This window comes from Tursiops truncatus, chromosome 6, assembly GCF_011762595.2.
Source record: "Tursiops truncatus isolate mTurTru1 chromosome 6, mTurTru1.mat.Y, whole genome shotgun sequence".
NCBI lineage: Eukaryota > Metazoa > Chordata > Mammalia > Artiodactyla > Delphinidae > Tursiops > Tursiops truncatus.
Genome location: NC_047039.1, coordinates 75,433,912 through 75,448,860, shown reverse-complemented (window position 1 = coordinate 75,448,860; position 14,949 = coordinate 75,433,912). Strand labels below are relative to the sequence as shown.

The 14,949-nt window shown below is 42.0% G+C and overlaps 1 pseudogene; it reads right to left on the bottom strand.

Annotated features, from left to right (window-relative positions):
- Positions 1 to 6,522: 6,522 nt before the first annotated feature.
- Positions 6,523 to 7,546, bottom strand: LOC101324177 (leucine-rich repeat-containing protein 59 pseudogene; annotated as a pseudogene).
- Positions 7,547 to 14,949: the final 7,403 nt, after the last annotated feature.

Genomic DNA, 14,949 nt, shown 5'->3' with positions numbered 1-14,949 from the left:
AGAAATAATGTTAAGATACCTATTTTGGGATCCCCTCTCCAAAACCAGGTACGTTATTTAATTTCACTTTTTATCAGTTGTTCATTTGGGGTCAAACTTCCTACAGTTCCATAATGGAACTTGCCACTCTATTTTCAGAGGCGCAGATGGTGGGAAAACGTTTCACGAGTAAACCATTTTATTTGAGTGGAACTGAATTCGCTTTTCCAGCCCACAATTTCCAAATACGAAGTCAGAAATGAAATACACCCTTCTACAACCTAGTGGTGTGGCTCTGGGAAAATCATGTCAGCTCTCAGAAACAGTCTCCTCTGCACATGAGAAGGCCCCATGCCTTTGCTGTACTGTTGTGAGATTAAATCATGTGACACATTCCTTTGAAAGTAGCTGCCGGCTGCCTGACACACCTTTGAGTCCCCAGCCCTGGCCACCTCCAGAATCACTGGACAGCACCTAAAAATATCAACATCTGGCCCCATGGAGGCCAACTGAATCAGCATCTCTGGCCCTAGGCCTTAGCATCTGCACTTTTCAAAGCTCCCTGGACGATTCTCATGTGCAGCTACAGTTAAGAACCCTGGACTAACTCTGGACCAGGGCCTATCCTATCTTCCAGCTAGCTATTAAAAACACTGACATTTTTATTGATAAAACACCAATGAAGTTGTGAGGATCCACAAGCAAACAAACCGAGCACTAATTTGTCTGTGGTGGCATATGTGCTCCTCGTACATTTTTGATTCAAGAAACAAGAACTGCCTTTGCTACCCTGCTGGGATGCCATCAGCCATATTATCAGCCTCTGATAAGGTGGAAGTGACATTTTAAGGGAAGAGTATGAAGGGAAGTAGGAGGAAAGGAACTTGTGTTTTAAAAGCAGAAAAGACATATAACGAACGAGCATGCTCTGGGTATCAGTTTTTCCAGGTCAGAATCAAGCCTAATGACATGGCATATGACATAGCATATTTCTTTCCATGTCAATGATAGCTACTCTTTAAAATGACTACAGGTCCTTTCTCCCAGCCACACTTAGCACTCCCTACATCCCTTTACTTGCTCTCTGTTTCGTGCACAATAGTTTACTGATTTTTTTTTTTTACTATATATTTGCATTAGAACCTAAATTTCATGAGAGAAGCTTTAGCATCCCAGTTAGTTCTTACACCGTTGAATTTTCTTCCTAAACTTCTCCAAAACAAGAGACCTACCCCCTAAGGCAACACCTTTTTTTTTAATAAAAAAGAGATTATGGCATGTATCAAAGTACAGCACAATAGGAAAAACACAAACTAGAGGAAAGTAAAATGTTTTGAAACAATCATTTAAAAAAGAAAAAAAAATGCTTTCCTCAATAATAGCATTTTCCACACATGAAGCATTCTTTCCTACATTTTGCCTTAGTTTGATTAAAATGCTTGTTTCCAATTCTGCTGGATCCTCCAAAACATTTTTCTCTGGCCATCCCTTGGAGGTCACCATTACTCTGACTGGTCTCTAATTCTCTGGTATGGCTCTGGTTCCTCTCTTTAATAATTGGATTCTGCCGGCTGTTTGCTAGCCTTCAGCGTTTCCTCAAGACTAAGTGAACTTGTAACAATATAAGATAAAGCTTTTCCTCCTTTTATCTTTACTTTCTTTAGAGTCTTACCAAGAATCTTGTTTACTCCTGGGGGCTACAACAAATTATCCTTTCCCGGTTGTTTACAGGAGAAACCACATATGTGTGTTGTGTAACTTTAAGCAGTTCAACATGTCATTCCGTTAGTAAAGGGAGCATCTGACCTTGCTCCAGAAACCTGGCATCAGAGTCAGTGTTTTCACGAGTGTTTCACCCACCGAGCTGTGTGTACGACCTTGGCCAGACACCTTCACCTGAATGGACCCCAGTTCTACATCTCACTCATGAAATGCTAGCCAAGGTCATGTCAAACTTTTTTTCTCTATATAGAGTTCACAGTCATTTTATGGAAATATATTCACTACATGTAAATCACTGAGTGAACTTGCTGAACTGGGTAGGGTACAGTCAGCATGAACTTGTCTCCCACCAGCACTGTGAGACTCTCTGTAGGACAGAACTCTTCCTCCTCTACACATCATCTCCAACAGGCCCAAGAGGTCGGAACGGTGCGTTTTCTGCATTAAAACGTCTGTATTAGATACTTTAGTCTAAATCGAAATTTTAATATCATATCCAATGTAGTAGAGCTTCTTTCCTGTTCCCTAAGTTCAAGTCTGACCTGGCGTTTGGAGAGTAGCAGTGAGAAAGGAGAAACAAGACGAACTTTCTTTAGGCTGGTATTCTGCCAGCCCACACCAGCCCTGCCGGGCATCCTCGTTGGCTGGTCAGCATGCGTGCCCCACCAATGGTGAGACACTCTGAATATCACACCTGGCTTTTTCACTCTCCTTTGTCTCCCAACTCCTCTGCTGCTCCCAGCCAGAGCTTTTAGTACTCTCTTAGACAGCAAATGTCTTCTGCCTGTCCCAGTAAATATCCAAATGACGGCTCTGCCGTACAGCCCATGAACTGGCTTTTCGAGATGCCAGTGCACATGCCCTTCTTAGTTAAGATCCTTTCAAGACGCCTGAAGCCTGGCTACCTTTCACAGTGCCCTATGGGAAAGCACATACACTGGCTCCTCCAATTTGGGGAAATGCAGCTTCAACCACTACTGATCTGTCCTCTCTGTTTTTGCAGTCATCACCATGCAGCCTTGGGCCTTCAGACTTTTCCAAGCTAGAGGCAGACACCAGGCCCTGTGCCCCTCCCCAAGCTTCGAGGGACATAAATCAAACTCTCAAGACTGATTGCGTATGGGGGCACCTAAAAGTCTCATCACTCTGCAAACCAGAGGGAGATGCCAGTCTGTCTCTTGCAGATGACATAATATTTAGTGGTGGGACCATATTCACTTGGCATAGAAGGGGGAATTACCCCCTCCCCTTCCTAAGGAAGAGAAAAGAGAGCTGTCAGTCTCCTTCAAAGGAAGTTTCCTTCACCAACGTTGCTTTTGAATGCCTGTCTTCTCTTACCTGGGCTGTTGGAGTGATGGTAGCTGAACTGGGTTGCCACCTCCAGCAAAGCCCATGGGGTTACGTTCAGCCCTTTTCTTTAGTATGCTGGAAAACTTGTTCACCCCTTGTACCTTTCACAGCTTTAGAACTTTTGCTGAAATTCCAAGATAACAAAAAAGTGACATTCCCATTTGACTACATTTCACAATCTTTTCTCTTGCATGTATTTTTAAGAAATGCTTAAAGGATACTTGGGACCTTAGAATTACTCATTTTATCATTGAGCAATCTAAGGAAAATACTTATTCTCTCTAAGTCTCAGTATATTATACGTAAAATGAGCTAACAAGAAATTACCTGACATGATAATTATGAGATTAACTGAGATAATCTATGAGAATTCTAGGTAAACTTTTTAGCGCTATTCAAAGATTAGTTAGTATGGTAAATATAACCTGAGTAAAGTGGAAATCAAAGGCAGGTATTAAAATAATTCAGGCTTACAAAGCATCTTCCAGTAGGTAATATAAAGATACACACCTGAATACAGTCTGAGGCTTATGAACAGCATCACATACTCCAACCCTCAACCTAAACTCTTAGATGACACTAAAACGTTTAAAAATTGACACACAAGAAGGAGGGGGAGGATAAAGAAGGGAGGAAGATGGAGGGAAGGAGAAGAATTATTAAAGAAAGGAAAAGAAACAACAACACTAGAAAATGTTCACGGTGGCAACACAAAAGCCCCTTCTCATGGTGTATGATTACCAGCTCGTTTTCACTTCTCAAACATCCACTCAGATCTTGCCATCTAGCCTCCCTCCTGCCTTAGCATATCTAAAATGTTTTCTTTCCAAAATGCTAAAACCGCCACATACGTAACTTACAGTTTTCCAGCTATTTTATGCATTTGTTTTTTTGTCTCTCCAATTAAAATTCTGAGATGCAGGCTGATCTATTTCTTCTGTGGCCCTTGCAATGCACAGCAGATGGTTACGTCCACAGGTGACAATAAGAGTATATTCATTTGCCTTCATTCAAATCAAAGTGTGACATGAACCTAGGCTGAGAACCCTCAAGGTAAATTCACTTCTGTAGCAGATTTCATAACTTCTACAGAAAATGCTAAGGTGCTCAAAAAAATATACAGGTTGGAAAAATAGCTAATGTAAATGAGCACAGGCAACTGAGGTGACATGGGAGCCTCTCTGACACCCTTGGTGCTTCCAGTAAGAGTGGAAATACCGTGCGATATTTTCGAACTTCTGTTTTTGTATCAGCACTTCAGAGGAAAGAGAGCATATTATCTATACACACACACAAATACCTACCAAATGCAGGGAGCTATGTCACTATTTATATTAAGAATTTTTTTTTCAATACCAGAAAAACTTACTTTACTTTCAGGTTCAGTCTTGATTTGTACTAATCTCTTCATTCTTGCCTGCTCTGAAGCACAGATTATATTATTTCTGTTTGGTAAAGTGTTAATTCCTAAATGTGCGGAGTTATAAACAGTTTTTAAAAAAAAGAGGTTAAAACAAAATAAGCGCTTAAGAAATTACTCTGAATCAAGAACTATGCTGTCAATTTACATTTTTTACCTTTTCAAGTCACAACACCCCTTCAAAATAGCCACCACAGACCTTGGGAGACAGGCTCAGGGAAGGTAAATAATTTGCCGAAGACCACAGAGATCTATTTGATTGCAAAGTCTGTTTTTTGATCACTATTCCATTTTGCACCCCCTAGCTCATAACCAGGGCAAACGAGCATTTGGTCATTAATACTCTGCCTCTGAGTGGCTGGAAAAATGAAGTAGCTCGTCCCACCAGAGTCATTCAACTAAAATGTTTTTGTTTTGTTTTGTTTTGTTTACCACTCAGACACATATTTAATCATTGTAAAAATCCAAAAGAACCTCAGTGCCTAATCTCGAGGTCACAGGTCAACTGCCCTTGGCGGGTTGCTTGACAAGGCTGGACGTGCTCCCGCCTTCCTGCCGTCCACTGAAGCTGCCTCAACCAGCCAAGGAACAGGGGTCTGATCACTATGCTGACTTCTGTATTCTCTTAATCTCATTTTACGTACTATGTGTTTAGTTTCGATAAAGCATTTGTACCAATGGCTCTGGAGCTTGGAGGAAGACTAAGTGATTCTGAGTAACGTGTGGGCCTACACAGCAGAGCTCTCCCTGAGGAAGAAAAGAATAGGTCTTTTCTTCCACTATCAGGAGAGTCCCAAGTGTCAGTCCTATCCATGGGCCACTAGTGCTAAAAGGCTGGAACCCACTCTGTCTCTGAGCATGACAGGTCCTTGCTCTCCCTGGGGAAAGGCAAGGAGCTTTCAGTCAGGAGTCTCCTGTGAAGGAGCACCATGACGGCCATTTCCGATCCCTTCATCCAGCTGTTGTGAAAAGAGGCAAAGGAGGCCACAGAGCAAGAAAATGCTGAGTCTGGCAGACAAGAGAATGGACAGTTCTGCCCTCATTTGTGCTAGTCGTTAATGTACCACTTTTAAACTCCATGATGCTGCTTATTTCCCTTCATTGTGTAGGTGTAGTTGCGTCTAGAATGAATTCTAAACCAAAGTCACTTACGAAGCTTTAGTTTTCGGGTTGCCTATGAGGTATTTAGTCACACCAATTATGTAACAGAGCTGTCACAGACAATGTGGCTTTGCAAGGGTCCACCTTCTTGTTTATTGGCAATCAGGGAATGAATGCTCTCAAATTGACACAAGGAGCCTGGACTGTCCCCCTTTTATAGAAGCCACATAAATTGCCTCAGGACTCTACAAGAGCTGCCCAAGACCCTCATGGCTATGAGATTTCTATCTGTGGGCCATGAATCTGTTTCCCATGAAAGATTCTATATTCCAGCCAAGAGACACTCAATCCTGGTGTAAGTTTTGTTCTCTCAAGACATTATAAAGGAGGTAAAATGATGGAAAGAAAGGATACCAGGGTGGGAACCCAGTTCTGCCTCAAACTAGCTGGGAGACCGGAGGCAAGTCCTGGAAGGCCTCAGTTTCCCTGTCTACAAGTGTTACATTGGACTGGATGGTCTGGAAGTCCTGTCACACCCTGAGATTTTGTAGGACTGTTAAAATATCTGAATGTCTGAGGTCCTTAAAAAATAGGTATGCCCCTCCCCTCCCCAATTTAGACTAGATTTGCTAAGTATGGTGTTCCCCTACTCCCCAATAACACACTGCCTCCTGATCTGCCCTGGCTCCCCAGGGAGGAATGAAAGAAAGGGTTTGTGACACACAAAAGTATAAATGTAGTGACAGCTGACCTTTAGTAGAAATGAGTCTTGCCTTTACACAGCTCTGTATAACAACTGGCTATGCTTTTTCCTCTCCCCACCCCAAGCCTACTCTTTTAAGCATGCAGCGGGTATTCCCCACCTCCTATTTCTCCTTATTCCATCAGGGGACCCTGACGAAGGAACAAAGGAGTCTTACACAGAGGAGGTCTCAAGTACCAAACGGCAGCTACGTGATGATGGCAGGTAGGTCTGACACTAAAAAGAGGTTGTGTCCAGCAGAACCCAATTCCATAGGAGTCCCAGCTCCAAGGCTGGGAGGCAGCAGGCCTGGAGGACAAGCTCCCTGCTGAGAATCGGTCTGCAGGACCCACTGGAGGATGCCGTGGCTGCGCAGCGCCAGAGCGCGTTGTCGTAGATGGTGTTCACACTGGTGCAGACGGGCTGCTGCTGCAGCTCCGTCACTCGACAAGCAACGAGCCCGCCAACCACACGCAACAGCAGTGGCAGCAGCAGCCCCAGCACAGCCCAGGATTGAGTGTGGTTCCCGGGTGGTGGCTTCCGGGGCCGAGAGCCGGACTTAGATTTCGGGGCTTGATCTGTTTCCTTCTTAGGTTCCTTCTGCTCCTGGTTGGCTGCTTTGAGGGCGTCCTACTCCTTTCTCCGGCGCTCCTTCTCTTCCGCCTTCTCCCGCGTCCGCAGTTCCGCTCCGGAGCCTCCTTAGCTCGCTGCTTGGCCTCCCAACGTCTTCTCGGCCTCGCGGTCTATTTCCAGCTGCCGCTGCCTCTCTCGCTCCTGATCGAGCTGTACCGCCTTCGTGTGCTCTAACACCCTGTTGGCGCACTGCTCATGCTGCTTCTCGTCCAAGCAAGACAGGATCCAGGGGGTTATCCTTCAGGCCCAGCCACTTCAGACTCCTGAGCTGAGCAAAGCTGACAGGCAGGGTGACCAGCCTGCTGTTGAGGAGGTCCAGGTGCTGGAGGTTGACCAGGAGGCCGAAACCCGCTGGCAGCTGCCGCAGTTTGTTCTTACTCAGGTCCAGCTTCACCAGGTGTGTGAGGCCAGGCCACGGAAATCCGACGGAAGGGTAGTCAGTTTATTGCAGGACGGATCCAGTATGGTGGCCTTTGGGGGGAGTGGGGGGCAGCCAACTCCTTGACCAGGACCTCATTCAGGTTGCTGAGGCTCAGGGCCAGCTTGTTGCTGTCCAGCTCATCGCGGAGGTTCCCGCCCTGGCTACCGGCCTTGGTCATGGTGACGCCAGCTGAACGGGGCTCCGACGGGCAAGAGAAGGGGTGAGAAGCCGCTAGGTGGCTCAGCAGACTCGCACCCAACCGACAATGCCTGTGTCCCCTGCCACCTATCTGCTCCCCGGTTGGCACTCTGAGCCCCACGCCCCATTCCCACCGGTGCAGCTGCGACAACGATGAGGAAGTAACTCATCCCACCAAAGTCATTCAACTAAAATGTTCAGTCACCATGTGCACCTAGGTTTTTCTTTTTTTTTTTAACAGTTTTTAGAGATGTAATTCACACACCATACAAGTCACTCATTTACAGCCACTATGGAGAACAGTATGGAAGTTCCTTAAAAAACTAAAAATAGAACTACCATATGACCCAGAAATCCCACTACTGGGCATATACCCTGAGAAAACCATAATTCAAAAAGAGTCATGTACCACAATGTTCATTGCAGCTCTATTTACAATAGCCAGGAGATGGAAGCAACCTAAGTGTCCATCATCAGATGAATGGATAAAGAAGATGTGGCACATATATACAATGGAATATTACTCAACCATAAAAAGGAACGGAACTGGGTCACTTGTAGAGACATGGATGAACCTAGAGATTGTCATACAGAGTGAAGTAAGTCAGAAAGAGAAAAACAAATATCGTATATTAACGCATATATGTGGAATCTGAAAAAACTGGTACGGATAATCTTATTTACAAAGCAGAAATAGAGACACAGATGTAGAGAACAAATGTATGGATACCATGGGGGAAGAGGGTAATGGGATGAATTGGGAGATTGGGATTGACATGTATACACTATTGATACTATGTATAAAATAGCTAACTAATGAGAACCTACTGTATAGCACAGGGAACTCTACTCAATACCCTGTAATGAGTATATGGGAATAGAATCTAAAGAGTGGATATATGTATATGTATAGCTGATTCACTTTGCTGTACAGTACAAACTGATACAACATTGTAAAGCAACTATACTCCAATTTAAAAAAAAAGTGTATGATTCTGTGGCTTTTGGTATATTTACAGTTGTGCAATCATCACCACAATCAGTTTTAGAATATTTTTACCACCCCAGAAAGAAACCCTGTACCCCTTGGCTGCCAGCTCCCAATTCCTCTGTCCCTCCAGCTCTAGGCAACCATTAATCTGCTGTCTCCATATATTTGTCCGTTTTGAACATTTCATATAATGGAAGCATACAGTATGTGGCATTTGTGACTATTTCCTTCAATCAGTATAAGATTTTTAAGGTTCATTCATGTTGTAGCATGGATCAATACCTCATTTATTTTCATGGCAGAATACCATTTTATTGTACAGATATGTCCCATTCTGTCTATCCATTCATCAGTTAGTGGACATTGTTCTGTTTCCACCTTTTGGCTGCTATGAAGAATGCTACTATGAATGTTCATGTACAAGATTTTGTGTAGACACATGGTTTCATTTCTCTTCGTTCTATACCCAGAAGTGAAAATGTTGGATTCTATGGTAACTCTATGGTTAAGCTTTTGAAAACTGCCAGACAATTTTCTAAAGTGGCTGAATCATTTTTCATTCCCACCAGCAGTGTAGGAGAGTTCCAATTTCTCCACTTCCTCACCTACACTTGTTGTTATCTGACTTTTTGATGATAGCCATCCTAGTAGGTATGAAACAGTATCTCATTTTGGTTCCTATTTGCATTTCCCTGATGGCTAATCCTAGGCTTTCTTTGAAGTGCATCTTAAAATATTTGTTACAGTTATTCAATTCAGTGTTAAAATCCTTGCTCTTAAAGCAATTCAAAAATCAGTGAGAAAAAGGAGTGAATGTAAGCTGATAAGAATGTGTGTGTATATACCTATGCACCTGTGTGTACACCTTGCATGCATACATTTATTTACATGTAAACATGTATGTCTCAGAACTATGAAAGTGTGGGCTCTCAAGTTAAATTGCTTGAGGTCAAATCCAGGCACTGCTACATAGTACCTGAATGACCTGGAGTAAGTTGATTAATTGCTCTAAGTTCATTTTTCCTATCTATAAGTAGGGACAATAAAAACAGCATACATAATTTGCTTAGCATAGCGCTTCTAGATAGTTGATTTATAAATACTAGCTCAATATTTCTGGATTCATTGACTCTTTTACAATTAGGAGGCGTTTCATGGACTGCGCAATTTTAAAAAATCAATGAGGTTTACATTTTATCTTTGCACATACTTGTTTCTAAGTATTTCTAGTCCATATTTTGGTTTAGCCTTTAATAGATTCCCTGTCGTGGATCAGTGTTCCGCCTTACCTAATTTCTCACCCTCCCCTTCAAAATACAATGATAAATTCCCCATACAAAAAGAAAATAATAAGAAGTATCTTTATTGCAAAATAGCACCATCAGTTCTCATAGTAAAATGCATCCCATGTTGATACAGTTCTAAGAGAGGTCCCAAGGCAACCAAAAGAGGAAGAGGAAGCCCTCAGGGCCGGTGAAAGCATGTGCCCTTGAAGGGCAATGGAACTCTCCTTCCTTTCTCCTCCAAAGCCTCATGATTTAGTCCTTATACTCCCCACTCGTCAAACCAGGGGAGCAGTGGAAATCAGCAGCACAAATGACCAAATAATACCCCTTATTTCCATGTAGAAGCAGGTGCATTTTCCTCAGGATAAGTGGTGCGATGACACTGATCCACTCTGACAGGCCAGCTGATCTAAAATTACTCAGCACACAGCCCCTGGCTGGGGAAGCTTCTCCCAAGAGCTTATTCTGAAACTCTTCAATCCCCCAGGTGCTAATTAAAATTTACTGGATAATATTTGCAAAGCTCAATGGCCCTAGTTACAGCAATTATCAGTTACTAAATGTTAGTGCCGGGGGTGTCACCTGATGATTGGCTTTTTTATTCAAGAGGATTGTCCCTCTTCCCCCACCCATGATTCTTTCCCTCCACTTCTTCAAGAATCCAAATGGGCTAAATGTTTCAAATGGCTTGAGAGGAGGAAAAAAATCGTCATCCTACACTTAAAATAATTCTTTTTTCCTTGGACCACCAGGCACTGAGGGCTCAGGGTTTTAAACACAAGGATCCCACTGTGGAAGTGAGGGGCTAAATTGGAGGTTCACCTCTGAACCACCATCAAGGTGTGCTCCTGGCTCATCCATTTGCCCCGGTGACTGCATCAGCAGGTAGACCAAAGGCCCTGACCAAGGCCCGCTAATCTTATCAGGTTATTGCAAATGACTGCTCTTGAAATGGGAGACAGTTTGTCTAAACAAAGGAGAACTGACCAATTTATGGAGTTGGCACTAAAGGAGCCATAGGACAAGGACTCAGCCTGGTTACCATGCTCTGGCCCCCGCTTCTGCAGACCACACGAAGAGACGAGTATTGCAATGACACACAGAGGCATTTCCTGGGTTTAACTGAGTTCAAATTGCGCTTGATGGCCTTAATTAAGCAGATGAACTGTGACAAAAAATAATATGGTCCAGATACTCTCTAAATAAATGACCTTAAAATTAATAGTCAAACTTCTTTACTTTCTAATTCAGGAAAGACGTCAGATCCAAGACCAGTTTAACTCAACCCCATGATCTGGGGGCACCAGCGGCTTTTGCTCTTTGCTCATATAACAATGGCAACTTTTTACTAAGACACAGTGTTCTCAATTGTTTCTGTGTTTATTTGTTTCCAGAAGAACACTTTTCCAGAGTTCTCTTCCAAGAGAACTAATATTTGTGGAACATCTACTATTTGCCAGACATTAATGCTCGGCACGTTAAACAACCACATACAGCGTTCTTTGTCTTGGCCCAACTATAGTGTCAGCTCTTCCCTTTCCCTTTTAAATAAATCTATTTTCAGAAGCAGAGGAAAAGATGATGGCCCAAATTTTTGATAGTCAGGGATATGTGTAAAAGACATATAAAACAGTGGAAGAAAGACCAAACTTTGTGAGAGAAAATCCAAGGTTATTATAAAACTCTTCCCCTTTCAATACCTCTGACCTTCTCCAAGGCATTGAACATTCTGAGCCTAGAGGCACCTCACTGGGTCAAGATTAGACACTGCATGTGAAGGAGCTCAGAGAGCGGTGAGATGCTGCATAAAGTAAGAAGACTCTTACTCTAATCAGGAGGTCAATAGAAGTGAAATATTCCAGATCCTCACAAACACTGGCAGTGCTCATAGAGATCAAACCAAAAGGTTACTGAGTTAAGAAGGCACGGCTGTGTATATCCCGCAGCAAATGGCGACCATCAATAGTTAAAGCTGTTTCTGGTCCTGGTTGCATAAGGTTTTCTTCAGAACCAAGCAGGTTTAAAACTAACTTGCAGCAACAATTAATATTCTAGACCATTCTATTTCTTTCATTGTACAATATCATATAGAAACAGACTTTGCATCCTTTTGAAGTTTTATAGGAAATACATTGGGGTAAGGAAGAGAATGTACATTTGTTGTACAGTATATATAAGCATTCTCCTCCCTAAGCCCCCAATAAATTTCCTATAAAGTTTTGAAAGGATGGAACATGTCTAGCAAATGTTTTGTAAAAGGCTTGGGGTCAAACATACTTGATTTTCCACTAGGTTAAAATAATTTTTGTATGTCCAATCTATTAAACCAAATAATGAAAAAGACGTACAAAGCGGCAATTTCATCTGCACTTTCAATAGCTATTTCCCTGGGCTAACTTGTTGGCAAAGCAATTTGCATGAACATTACTATCCTCAACCAAAACATTCAGTAAGTGTCAGATATTCGCTGGGAACTTCTTGGTACTGACTGATCTACAAATCATTTCAAATACACGGATACCTGAAGGACGGGAGGAAGGGACTTCAGCCAGGAAAAAGGGTGAGGAGGAACCTTTCAGGAAAAGGAAGTAGCACATGCCCGTGGGAAGGAGAAACCGTGGCTGGAATAGAGTGAAGGGTGGGTGAGGTAGGCAGAGGTTAGATCACGCAGGACCTCAAGGTCCTAGGAGGAAACACAACTTATTCAGATGGTTTAATAATGAGATTTTAACAATAGGGATACTTTCAGATGTGTAGGCAGTATTTCAGGAGTCAGCACCCAGAGAAAGCATAACAGGAAGCTCTCACCATCCCTAGGACAAGAAGGAGGAAGAGAAGTATTGGAGTCTGGTGGGAGCTGGAGCTGTGGAGGTGAGGCTACCCACACCTGCTGGCAGAGAAGAAAGGCAGAAACAGGGAAGCAGCAGGAAATACCTCCAAACCCTCCGTCTCTCCTCATGCTCTGACAGTGCATCCCATCCGGTGTCTTTCTTGGGACATAGAGAAATTAGGGGAGGGAAAGATGGCAAACAGAGAATAACCAGCACACCGGACTTTTTATTTCATCCTAAGAAAAATGGGAAGCCTTTGAAAAATTTTAATCTAGGGAGTGAAGTGGTGAAATTGACAGCTTGGGTCTTTTCTGTTATAGGTTTTGTGAAACAGCATTCAAATGCACATTTTCTTCCATATTGATAATCGTTAGGCAAAAAGACTGGGGGGGGGGGGAGGGAAAGAGAGGGAGGGAGAAAGGAAGAAAGAAGTGTGAGATGTTTCAGGTTTGTTACAAGTTTTAAAACAAATAGGAAGAGACTATCAAGACTAAAGGCAAATTTGGATACTCCAGGAACAGCCACAAGTTGACACTAAGAAAATCTGTGGGTGATTCGTAGGACTTACTTAGAGAATGGCAATGAACTCAGTGAAAGATCATGCTGAAGATGAGAGATTTCATTTATGTTCTCTTTTTCTGAGGAGTTAGAATTGCAAGTTTGCATCAAAGGATTTGCTAGAGCTCAGATGTTTCCTGTTTTTGTGAACTTACAATAAGAGTTACAAAAGCTATTCTTTGGGGGGAGTTTTATTTTTCTTCATTGGGTAGTGTTGAAAGCAAAAAAAGAGATGAACTCTTTAAAACCACTTAGGTTCCATGGATATAGATTGATTTCCTGCTATAGTTAATTTTTGTGCCTTATTTCCCTAAAACAATTGGAATCTAAAAGCATTTTGAGGAAAACTCTAGACCTTTTAGTAAAAAAGATAGAAAGAAGGAATGAAAGAAAGAAGGAAGGAAGGAAGGAAAGGAAGGAAGGAAGGAAGGAAGGAAGGAAGGAAGGAAGGAAGAAAGAAAGAAAGAAAGAAAGAAAGAAAGAAAGAAAGAAAGAAAGAATATATAGCATGCATATTCTATAAATGAAGGAACCATGAAGAATCCAGTAAGTTTTCTAAATCAGATATCTTGCTACGTGTCCTCTATCATCTAGGGAGATTTTTAACATTGTAAATTCCCAAGGGCCCCTGAAAACCAACTGAAATGAAATCTCTGAGTAAGACCTGGGGTTTTGCATTTAAAAGAAAATGTCCTCTCTCTGATTCTGACATGCAGCTATCTTTGGCAATCACCATAGATATAATTTAAGGTCCAAACCATGTTTATTTTAAAATTCCAGATAATTAAAATGCTGGTGATGTTAGTCTAATGAGTTTCCAGGTCCTTCCACTTATATCATTCTATTACTCTTGTTACTCAGTTTCAAATTTAAATGCATAAAGATGGATTCAAACTTCTAAAATTCCTAGAATTGACTTGACCTCAATGGATTGTTTCCATGTTGTACAATGCCAGTGTGCACTTTTGGTAATGGGCTTTTTAAAATAACATATAATACATGATTTTAACTGTGTTTAAATTTTGGTTTTTCATTATGAATATATTTTAAGTGGTTTCTGACCTTCTCTGAGTACCTAGACTCAGGGTGGATACACTGAGATGGCTTAAGAAATAAAATGATTATTATTTACATACCACGGAAAATCACTGGTCTAGTGCTTTACTTCAGAGCTACTGGCAATCTTCTCTGGTGAAGGCTCCAATGGAACGTCAATCATTGTCAATAATCAGTATCCTGAAATCAACCAAAATCCTCTTCTTCAACATGGTTATTTTTTTAAACTTCTTTCCTGGAATCAAATACTCATCTGTGTCCTGTGTTTTTTGGAAGAGGTTTTGTGTAAGAAGACCTGCTTGACTCATTCTGAAGGATTTCTCTGATTTGTATTCTAGCTCATTCTTTATTACACAGTTGGCTCACTCTCTCTCTCTCTCTCTCTTTTTTTTTTTTTTGGCTAACCAAGGACCAAAGATTCAATACTCAACTTGGAATACAAATCAATTTCTGGAAATCTCATGCTTACCTTCCTACACCTGTCCTCTCACTATAGCAACACCAGAAGTAGACACAAACCATCATCATGTGTTTCTGTATAAACTACTTCTGAGATTTTTATTCTACAGTTTATACCCCTGCAACAGTATGATTTTCATTGCAAAGCAGAGTGACTGATCACAAACAACCACTTCCACCCTAGTCCAAAATCATTTGAAAT